Genomic DNA, 11,493 nt, shown 5'->3' with positions numbered 1-11,493 from the left:
AGAAACATATAATCATGGTATACACTGATTTTTTATATATCATTTCATAAGTATGAAGCATTTTTCTTGTTTTCCTGTGTCCATCTGATCCAATACCCTTTGGGGCCAGTCATTCACCCCAAAACGGTAAGTTAAAACAGGATGAGCAAATTGGTTTATAGCATGGACTTTATTCCTAGATGTCAAGGCAATTTTCAATATTAATTTTAGTCATCTGAAGTATTCCTTACTCAGTTTTATTCACATTTGCTCATGTTTTATTACCAATCCTTTATCCATTCATAATTATTTATATACTCCCTCCTGCTCATGTTCCTTTATGAAATCATTCTTGTCCCAGATTGAAATTTTCTTGCTGCTGCAGCTTTCCTGCTTTAATTGTTGCTTTTACACATTTATCAAAATAAAATGCCATTCTATATCATCTGAGAAACTTTAAACAATTGCAGTTGTGCTTTCAACTCCTCATCTAATTAACTATACAATTTTAAGACATCCACAAAAAATAGACACGAACTGTTTAAACAAGTTGTTTTCTGACAGCCAAGATGTAACTATAGCCTATTCTGTTAAGTAAACAGCTTAATGGGTCAAGGACAAGACAAAATAGCAGTGGTGACAGAGAATCACTCTGGAATATTCCTGTTTGAATTTTTATTCCTGGGATAATAGTTTGACCTTTGCAGTGTCTTATCTGCAAAGTGGTTTACCACTGTTTTGTGGTCACTCTAATAAAAATGATGACTGTAAGGTGTATCCTACAAATCTGTAACATTCCTTTATCCATGAATATGGGGTGCTGACAAATGTTTTTCTTGTAATCTGTCCACGCCATACTTTTATTCTTCTCATTTTTGCAATTCTCTGTTGTGCTTTATTTAGCAACAAGGGATTTTTTTTCCATATGACCTTATTTTGTTACCCTTTTGTTCTTTTGCCATAACTGAGTCTCTTTTTTTTTATAAATGACTATAAACTCTAACTGCATCAACTCCAGTATATAGTTTGTATATCATCGAAAGGTATGTTATTATTCTATAGCTTTTAGGATGCTTGCAGATTCACTCTTAAGGAGGAGTATCGTTTTTCCTGTTGTTAACCAGGCTGGTTTCTATTTCGGATCGGCATATAAGTAATTCTTACTCAGGGCTAAATCTTTGTATGAAGATGCTAAAACCTTTAGCCAAAAGTTAGGTACTGAATCTGGGCCTGGTGATTTCCATTTAATATTTTTCTTAATTTTGTTTCAATTTCTCTCGCTGTTACTTTATCTCATTTATATCCTCTACATTAGAACTCATTATTGTTTCTCCTATTTTCTCTAGCCATTCAGCACCTTTGTTATGCGTTCAAGGTTTTCAGAAGTATTCTCCAAAATGTGTATGCGTCTTCTTTTTTTTGCTGGTTCTTCTATTTCTTTTGCTTTGTTTCAGAGTTATTTATAAATCTTTTTGGTTCATCAATGCATTACTTATTTTGTAGTTTTCCTTTATATTTATCTGCATATCTTTCTAAGATTTTCTACCTGTGCCAATATCTTTAGTTTATTATATCTAATAGTGGATGATAAAATTGGTCTGTTCTGATACTATGCATTGCTTTTACCACATCTATCTTTCTAGGTATTTTTGATGATCTGTTTCCTCTTCTAATATTGATACTTCTTGCCTTAATTGCTTTACAATTTTCTCTATTTGATGCATCCATGGTGGCATTTTATTTCTTCCCTTCCTTTTCCTTTTTGATCTATGATTTTGTGGTAAGACTTTACTGATATTAATTTGGCTGCCCAGTAATATATCCAATTTGTTTCTGTTATATCACAAGAATTTCTCTTAATAGTCATAATTTCAGTGCTCATCTGTTTTACCAAACATCTAACATTTTGGGTTCTATTTACTTTCTGTTATCTTTTCCTTTCATTAATCTTAATATGTGTATCCATCTCTATTAAATAAAGCATCTCTTCCCTTATATAATTTTCTTATAGAATGAGAGCACTTCCTTTGCCCTCCATTTCCTGAGGGGATTTGGTAGAAAGTTCCAGAACAACTTGATGTGATTTATTCTCTTCAGATTCACCTTGCTTTGTCTGCTGCTGCATCATATGGAAACTCATTGTCCCATCACTCTGCAACATTGCCTGCATTAGAGTTGCATCCCCTTGCTGTGCAACTTCAACCAAACTTTTGTTTCATCTCCTACAGAAGGCTCCAGAGCATCCCCATGTGACAAGTCTTGAGATGCCTCCAGTTCCACCTGTTTTTCCTTAATATGGGGACTCATTATTCCACCATACTGTGATATTACCTGTGTTGGATTTTCTACACTAAATCCTTTATTTTGTAATATTCTATAACTTCAGTTTTTATTTAACTTCTTCATTACTAATCCTCTTTTTGGTCTCCTCCTTTGTTTTCTTATTTTTTTGTATTGTGAGGCTTTCTTCTTTGGATAAACATTGCACCATACCATATCTCTTTTATTTCCTATGTCCATATTTTTCAGATATCTCTCACTCCCCTCACTGCTTCTTAATCTGGGGGCTCATTGTTTCATCATTCTATGACATTACCTGTGCTGCATTTTGTACACTAAATCCTTCACTTCGTAAATATTCTATAACTTCAGTTTCTATTTATTTAACTTATTCATTACCTATCCTCTTTTCCAACCTGTCCCCCTTTGTTTTCTTATTTTTCCATACTCTGGTGCCTCTGTATGTATTTCTCTTCAAATATCTTCGGTGCTGTTTTTTTATTGGTTAGTTTTGGTTTCTTCTTTACATAAAGATTGCACCATATCATATCTCTTTTATTTCCCATGTCCATATTTTTCAGATATCTCCCACTCCCCTTACTGCTCCTTAATCTGGGGGCTCATTGTTTCATCATTCTATGACATTACCTGTGCTGGATTTTCTGTAACAAATCATTCACTTCATGGATAATCCATGACTTCAGTTTTTATTTGTTTAACTTCTACCTTACTAATCCTCTTTACTACATTCCCTTTTGTTTTCTTATCTTTTTGTATTATGAAGTTTTTTTATAACTGGGTGCTTTGCCTGTATTTCTCTTCAAATATATTTGGGGCTTCTTTTTTCTATTGGTTAGTGTGTCTTTTTCCTTTGCATAAATATTGCATGTCGCCCATGTTTCTTTTTTATACCTTTCAAAATTATCTGGGATTTGTTTTTTATATTTTCACACTTCCTCTGATTTTTTGTCAATATAATGTTTTTCATGGATCTGTTGTTTTAATGAACATTACTTTTTATTTGAAACGTTTGACAGTTTTTCTTGTGCAAGTACTTTTATTTCCTGTAATTAGTCTCTTAATCTTTCTGAATATTTCTTTCTGGAAATTCTGCGCTTCCTGCATAATCGTAACAATAATTTCTTCATTATCCTCAATAGTCAATTTTATGTCTCTTTTTTGGCCTGTTACTTTTTGTGTCTTTTGTGGACTACTTCTTCCTTCTACCACAGGGGAGTCATTCTTCCCCTGAGCCTGGCCTAACCCCATTGAAGAAATCATTCCATGTCCTGAGGATTCCAGACAGTCCTGGCACCAATGAGAACACCAGGATTGGGCACTTTTTATCCTACGACCTGTGTACTCTGTTATCATTTTTATCTTTTACCCTACCTCTCTCAGTGATATATAAATTGTAGTCTGTATATCAGTGTTATCTTAGCGAGATTTCTTGAAAACAGGGTTTACAAGTTGAAGGAAATCACCAAGACTTGAGGATGAATTCATTTCCATCATACTCCTTTTCTTTTCTTGCTGATTTCATCTCTCTATTTGGACCCAATTTCTGTCTCCCTTATATGTTGCTCTCTCCCTTCTTGGCCTTTAGTTTGCATTCTGTTTGCTTGTCTGCCCTGTTTCATTTCTATAGGTTCCTTCCTAATCTACCCTTTTAGTATGCTAGAAGCCTTCTCTACTCTTCTTCAGAAAAAGAAAAAATGGGCATCTGGTTCACGAATGCCTCTTTTTCCAGTCCTAAACCATTTTCCCTTCCCATTTTTCTGTTATTAGCCTTTATGCCTGTTCTTTCCCTTTCTGACAGCACTGTCACACAATTTCCTTCCCAGTTATATAATTACATATGTTGGCTTTTTGCTGTGAAACCTTTGAATGGGATCTCTGCTGTGCCTCTGTGACAGCTAAGGGGCAGATTGATGTCCCTGTGAACACGCATAGCATTGAGCATGCTATCTACATGCTGTTGTCTCCAAGTCACATGGTTACTGACAGCATGGTCCACTCAGTTGTGAGGTAACTGCTGCTGTTTTTTGACTTTTTGAATTCATTATACAGCACTATCCTAGGCATGATTGTGCTATAGTAGCACTTTGTTAATCCAAGTTGGGCCCATCGTGCTATCTTTGCCATGCTATTTACCACAGCATGGTAATGTTAGCCTGAATCATTTCTTATGTTTATATATATATATATATATATATATATATATATATATATATATATATATATATATATATATATATATCTTTATCTATCTATCCATATATATATATATATATATATATATATATATATATATATATATATATATATATATATATATAGATACATATAGATATAGTTATATATACCCTTTGAATGGAAAAAAATGGCAAACCTACAACAAACAAATTAGTGTATTTTGTTTCTTAATATATGAAAATTGTTGATCTAGATCTTCTCCCTTGACATGCTTGTAAATTTACATCATCATCATCATCAACTCACTTTTTCAATTTTTTTGTTTGAGGCCAGAGAGTTGCATCAATTGTTACTATCTTTCTTGATTCAATGCCAGTTTTCTGCCTTCGATATCAGTCATGCTTGACCATCGCATGCCTTCTCTCATACAATCCAGCCATCTTTTTTCAGGATTCTTCATTTCCTCTTGTATTCTTCCTGTTTCTCCAACATTTTCTTCACCAAATTATCGTCTATTTTTCAGCACATATGCCCAAACCACAGTCATCTGTTGACTTTGACCTTCTCTGCAATTGAATCTGCTTTAGCTTCTACTCCGATGTTCTCATTTCTTCGTCTGTCCCACAGTGTTCATTTCCGTCACCTCTAGCTTTCTTAACTGCTCTGCCATCACTGCCCAGATTTCTATACCATACAAAAGCCGTAGTCACACCACTGTTGTATGCTTTCCTTTACAGCTTCTTTGGCATTCTTCTGTTACACAGCAACCTTTAAAGTCTGTGAGAGTTGGCCACATCCCCCCTGATTCTATCTTTGACCTTATTATTCAGGTTTTACATCTCTTCAACTACCCCTCCCAAATACTTAAAGCTGTTAACCTGTTCCACTGTTTTCCCTTATATATCAGTTTTCAGCTTTTTATGATTTCTGCTGTTGCCTTATCTGTGCTTAGATTCATCCCACTTGCTGTCAGTGTTGCATTCTACTCACATGTCATTTGCTGAAGTTTCTGTTCAATGTCTTCTTGTAATGCCACACTGTCTACATACAGCAGCTTTGTTGTTGTGACTAACCTCTTTCTAGAGTAGACTCCCCAATTCTGACTTCTTGGGTACTGTCTGTGAGCCAGTTGGCTATTCACTGGGTGGCATATGGATTTGTACCTAAACTCTTGAGTTTGTCAACAAAACCCGAGTGGGATATTTTGTAAAATGCCTTGGCCATGTCAAGGTAGGCAGTGTGAACCATTTTACCCTCATCCATTGCTTTGGTGACCTCAAAAAAGTCCACCAGGTTAAGTAGGCATGGCCTGCCCTTCACGAAACCAAACTGAGTTGGGTCTAGTGTCTGGAGATTTACTATATCACTCTTGATCATTTCCATGATAATTCTTTCCATGGTTTTATATATAAGACTAGTCAGACTTATGGTTCTGTAGTTTCTGGGGTCTGTAGATGGCCCACCTTTATGCAGAGGGATAACTGTTGCTGTTCTCCATTCATGAAGCACAAAGCCTGTTTGGAGGCTACGGTTAAAGAGCAATTCCAGTGGGCCTGATGGGCCATGTTTCTTGCTATTTAGAAGGCATCCTGGGATATTGTTTGGGGCAATTAATGAAACCTGTTCCCTAATGATAGCAGGTGGAGTTATATTTGATGGTATTTCCTGAGGGAAGGTTGAGGGGGAGAGGGCAAAGCTGGAGCTGAATTTATCAGCCAGTATGTTTGCTATATCATCTGGCTCAGTAAAAGTGGTTGCATTTACAATGAGCTCTGCACACAATTGTGTATTGCCTATGAGGTTATGGACATAGCTAAAAGATGCTTTATGGTTGTCCTTCGCCTGGAAGGCCCAATTTACTTCAAATTTGGCTTTGGTAGTCTTTATTTGTCTTCTGAGTTGTTTGTTTAGTTTGATAAGAGTGCTTTTATCCTGCTAGGTATGGCACCTTCTAAATTTTGCCATGATTTTCTTCTTACTGTTATACAGCCTATTGATTTTGTCATTCCACCTGAGTTGCTTGTTTTTTGAGTTAGCTCTGTACTTCTTCCTGGTCGGTACATCTGCCTCTATGCAGCTATTAACATGCTTGCATAGGGTTTCCTGTGAAGAGTTCTGCTTAGGCAGCAGTGTTCTCAGGGTTTATGGGAGCTTGAAATTTTGCCAGGTTATCACTTAATAGTAGGATGTTAGCCCTAGAGTAGTTCCTGAATATTCCAAGTTTAGCTGGGGGGCCAGGTTTTATATTTACTTCAAAGGAGACCGTTTTCTGGTCTCACCTTACCAAGGATGGCATTACATAGGGGTTGTGCAGCACTCTCTCATATTAGTGAGGACCAGATCCAGTATGGTTGCACTCCTGGTTGGTGTACTGACAATCTGGTCCAGCGAGTTTTTGTTTACAAAGTCCAGGAATCACTGTGCCTGTACATCTGGTGTTGTATAGGGTTCCCAGGTAATAGTGGGGCAATTAAAGTCACCCATGAATATGATATTGGGTTGGATGGTGAGTGTTTCCAATAAGTTTAAAATACATGATATAGGTTTCCTGAATCATAAAGGGGGACATAGCTTGCAAGGAAGTAGTACTGGATTTTGCCTGTGGGGACTTGAATAAGGAGCAGCTCCAGTGCATTGTCCTGTTTGACCAGCCTTGAGGTATGTTTATTTTTGATATAAATCAATGCAGCTCCACCATTAGTCCTTGTCTGTGTAGCAGCTGGTGTAAATGTGTGGAAAGCATTATAACCTTGCACCACTGGTGTGCTCTTCATGGCGTTAAACCATGCCTCAGTGACTGCACAGACATCAGCATTCTCTAGTGTAAAGAGCTTCTAAGGAGTGGAGTTTTTTGTTTAGACTCCTAGCATTGAGCAGTGATACGTTTAGATTTTCTTGGTTTTGCTTTGCTATGTTGGAAGTACTTTCAGTTTGGCATTTCCTAAAAAAGGTACTGTGGGGGAAGAGAATGTTTAGGTAATACTTGAAAGCCTAGATGGGAGAGGTGCAAACCATCATTGGCAAAGAAGTGTGGTCTTTTGACCACCTCCTTCCATGCTGACAAATATTGAGCCCCATTATAATGACACCAGAAACTAAGCCAATTATTAAAGTCAGTCATGTTTTGTTCATATTGTAGCATCATCCTTGGAGAAGGTAAAATGCTGCTCAGTGCTAGACTCATGCCAGCCTGAGACATATATTCCGAGAGCTCCATGTATATAGTCTAGTAAGGTATGTCTTACCTCATTTGCTCCCACACAGACTAAGACTGAGTCATTCTGGTACTTGTGGTCCAATGACCTGAGTGCGTGTGTAACGTGGAGGATCCTAGCCCCTGAAAAGCAACTGACCGTGACTTTCTCCTTACTCAGCTTGGTGAGAAGGACATCACTGTATCTCGTAATGGAGTGTCCAATGACAAGAATCTTGGATTCTGTGGTGGCTTGCCTTATGAGCTTAGAAGTAGAGGCTGCATAAGATGTGGCTTTATATGTTGATGTGGGTGTTGTTTTGAAATAGTGCATTTGGGTTTGCTGAGGGTATTTGTTATGTATACTTCATCTAAGAGGTCTTTGGTGTTTAGGAAGGTTGTATTTAAATGCGTCAGCATATGTGGGTCTATATGTCTGCTTTGAATTCTGTGTGATGGGTGCAGTGTGTGTATTACTGACAATGTTATTGACATTAGGAGTACTTTTACGTGAGAGCTTTGCCTCCAGTGACATTGCATCACTACATCTGTCATATACCATATCAGTTTGTTTAAAAATTAACTGGTTGTCAGTAAACATGAGTCAATTTCTGCATTGCCTCAGGATGCCTATAGCCACCAAGCTGATAACGGAGATAGTGGGAAAGTTCATAACCATGGCAACAGACCCTTTTGTATTGATTAGACAATTGGAGTAAGAATATAAAGCAATGTTAGGAGTATCTGGTTTGCAACTCTGGGGACAGTGCTTGTCACTGCAAACTAGTTGTCCTATGTGCAGCTAGGTACTGGTGGAATTTCAATTGTGCTTTTACAGGAAAAATGTCACTGAAGGTGTCTGTGTCTTTACAGGGCACTGCCAAACACTTGATGGGAAACTAATATGTAGACCCTGAAAAATTATGGATGAAGTATTTAGGCAGGTATTCTGAAGTTAAAACAAATCAAGTAGTACTTACTGAAAACAACGAATTAGCTTATCAAGAATGATGAAAAGAGGGAGTGACATGAATGGTTACTGCCTGGCTACTATTAGTGCTGGTCTCACCACAGCTTCACTCTGTTGGAATACAATGCCCTTTTCCTTATTCTCTCACCAGAAGCAAAACATTAGCACCAATCCCAAGATGAGAAGCAGCCACAGCCTGTTTGGTGATCCATAGTCTTGTCCCAGATGATCCAAAGGTCTGTAGGCTTGTTGTAGCTTTTTACTGGTAGATCTCTTGTATAGCAACCAGACCAATCAGGAACATCAGACACAGACACTCACTGTCCAACTAGAAGCAGCCAGGAGTCAATGCACTCTGTTCCTTCTCTCATCAGTAGTACAGTATAAGCACAGATTCCAAGCTGTCACCTATGAAGCAGTTACTAGTCTTTCTGGTGATCAGCAGTCTCCAGGAAATAAAGTCCCTGTGCTCCTTCTCTCACCAGGAGAAAACAGAAGCACCAATCCCAAGATGACTACTATGAGGCAAAATGTGGGCTCTCCAATAATTAGTGATCTTGCAATAAATGTTGCAGATTTTAAAGGTAAGATGGAAATAATGGGTTAATATCCTAAGCACTGTAGTGTGCCCTAAGCATTTAGATATGAAAAAGGAAGTAACTTTAGCTTTAGCTGTCTAAGTGGAGAGCCACTAATTTTAAAAAAGCCTGAACACTGTTTCTACTTGTGTCATTGGGTTATTGTACATAGACTGCACTAATTCCGTTGGTGTTTTGGGGTCTTTGAACCATCACATGACTTCACAATCAGCTTTTTTGGGACCTTGTTATATGCTTTCTCCAAATCTAGGAATGCCCAATTGGTCTCTTTCCTCATCTCTAGTTTCTCCTTCACCATCTGTCTCACTACAAGCAATGAGGCAGTAGTGCTGCATCCTGACTTGAATCCAAACTGCTAATCTAACATTTTACTTTCTACTGTACTGTGTATTAGATTCACAGTCATCCTCACAAGTGGGACATAAATCTGATGCCTCTATACAGCCCACAGCTGTGAATGCATACATTGTTCTTGTCAATGGCACTAATATTCTTGTTCTCCAGTCTTTTGGGATATGCCTCTTTTCCCATACAGCTAAGAATACCCTCTGGAGCCATTTCTCCTCTATTTCATCCAACATCTCAATCAAATCTTCTATGACCACATCTGAGCCTGCTGCTTTCCCTGACTTCATTTTCCTTAGTGCTATTCTTACTTGTAGGATGACATCTTCTTCTTCTGTCATTGTATGATGTAATTTGGGGTAGTAAAGCTTCTGTGGAATTTTCTTCATTCAAAAGCTTCTAGAAATATTTCTCCCGTCTGCCTATGATGTTTTGTGGACCAGTGGACAGGTTGTTGCTGGCATCATATATGAATAGGGGTGATGACTATCGTCCTTCTCTTTCTGACCTTGCCTTACTACCGAATAGAGTTTCTTTGCGCTATCTGCTTTCCAGAAGCTGATAGGGACAGGTCCTCTGGTGCCTTGTTATTTACTATTGTTCGTTAGTCAACCAGTATTCCTTTTTAGTCTGACACATCTTTTATACATCCTACTTTTGCCTGTACTCCTTCTTTTTGATAATGTCTTTGACCATTGCACAAACCACCACCAGCTTTCTTTATCAAAATCAGAATCACATTTATTGGCCAAGTATGCACACATACAAGGAATATGACTCTGGTATTGATGACTCTCCAAGTATAAGTTGCATAATAGACATACACACAGAGTCAGAGAATGTAATTATACATATGCATACAAAGTTCAAAGTGCAACTCAGTGCAAGAAATGCTGAAATAAACACCAAAAGACAAGTATTAAAAATATATAAACAGTATTACAAGACCCTGGGAGGCCTGGTGGATAGAGTACCCACCCTGATTAAGTTACATTAACCATTTATGAGCCTGATAGCCTGTGAGGAAAAAACTGCTTGTTTTAGCGTATATTAATCTCTAAAGCCTGGCCAATGGAAGAAATTCAAAAATGTTATGGCCTGGATGTGAGAGGTCCATAATGATATTCCCTGTCTGTTTCATGACTCTAGAATAGTACAGGTCTTGTACAGTGGGCAGACTGGCACCAATTATATTTTCAGCAGATTTGACTATTCGTTGTAGCTTGTTTTTGTCATGTTTAGTCACTGATCCAAACCACACTGTTCTGGAAGAGCTGAGAACAGACTCAATGACTGCTGTGTAGAACTTAACAGCTCCAGTGCAAGGTTGAACTTCCTCAGCTGACACAGGAAGTACATTCTCTGTTGTGCTTTTTTTATGATAGACCTTACATTGGTCTTCCATTTCAAGTCCCAGGGGATTATGGATCCCAGAAACGTGAAGGATCCCACAACTAACACAGCAGTATTAAATATGAAAAGAGGGGGATAATATTGCGGGACCTCTCCTAAAGTCAACTGTCATCTCCACAGTTTTGAGAATGTTTAGCTCCAGATTGTTCTGACTACACCAAAGGGCCAGCTGCTGAACCTCCCATCTATATGCAGACTCATCACCATTTCTAATGAGCCCAATGATGGTTGTGTCACCCGCATATTTTATACGTTTAATAGAGGGGTCCTTAGAGGTGCAGTCATTAGTGTAGAGGGAGCAGAGCAGTGGGGAGAGCACATATTCCTGGCGGGAACCTGTGTTAATCATGTGATAGCTAGATGTGAGTTTCGCCAGTTTCACCTGCTGTTTTCTATCGGTCAGAAAATTGGTGATCCATTGACAGGCAGAGGCAGGGATGGAATGAGTTTCAAGTGGAGTAGTTCCAGAATTATTGTACTGAATGCAGATCACAAACAGAATCCTTGCGTATGTCCCT

Source organism: Protopterus annectens, chromosome 3.part1 (genome assembly GCF_019279795.1).
Source record: "Protopterus annectens isolate FY-2018-M chromosome 3.part1, PAN1.0, whole genome shotgun sequence".
Taxonomy (NCBI): domain Eukaryota; kingdom Metazoa; phylum Chordata; order Ceratodontiformes; family Protopteridae; genus Protopterus; species Protopterus annectens.
This window is presented reverse-complemented; position numbering follows the sequence as displayed.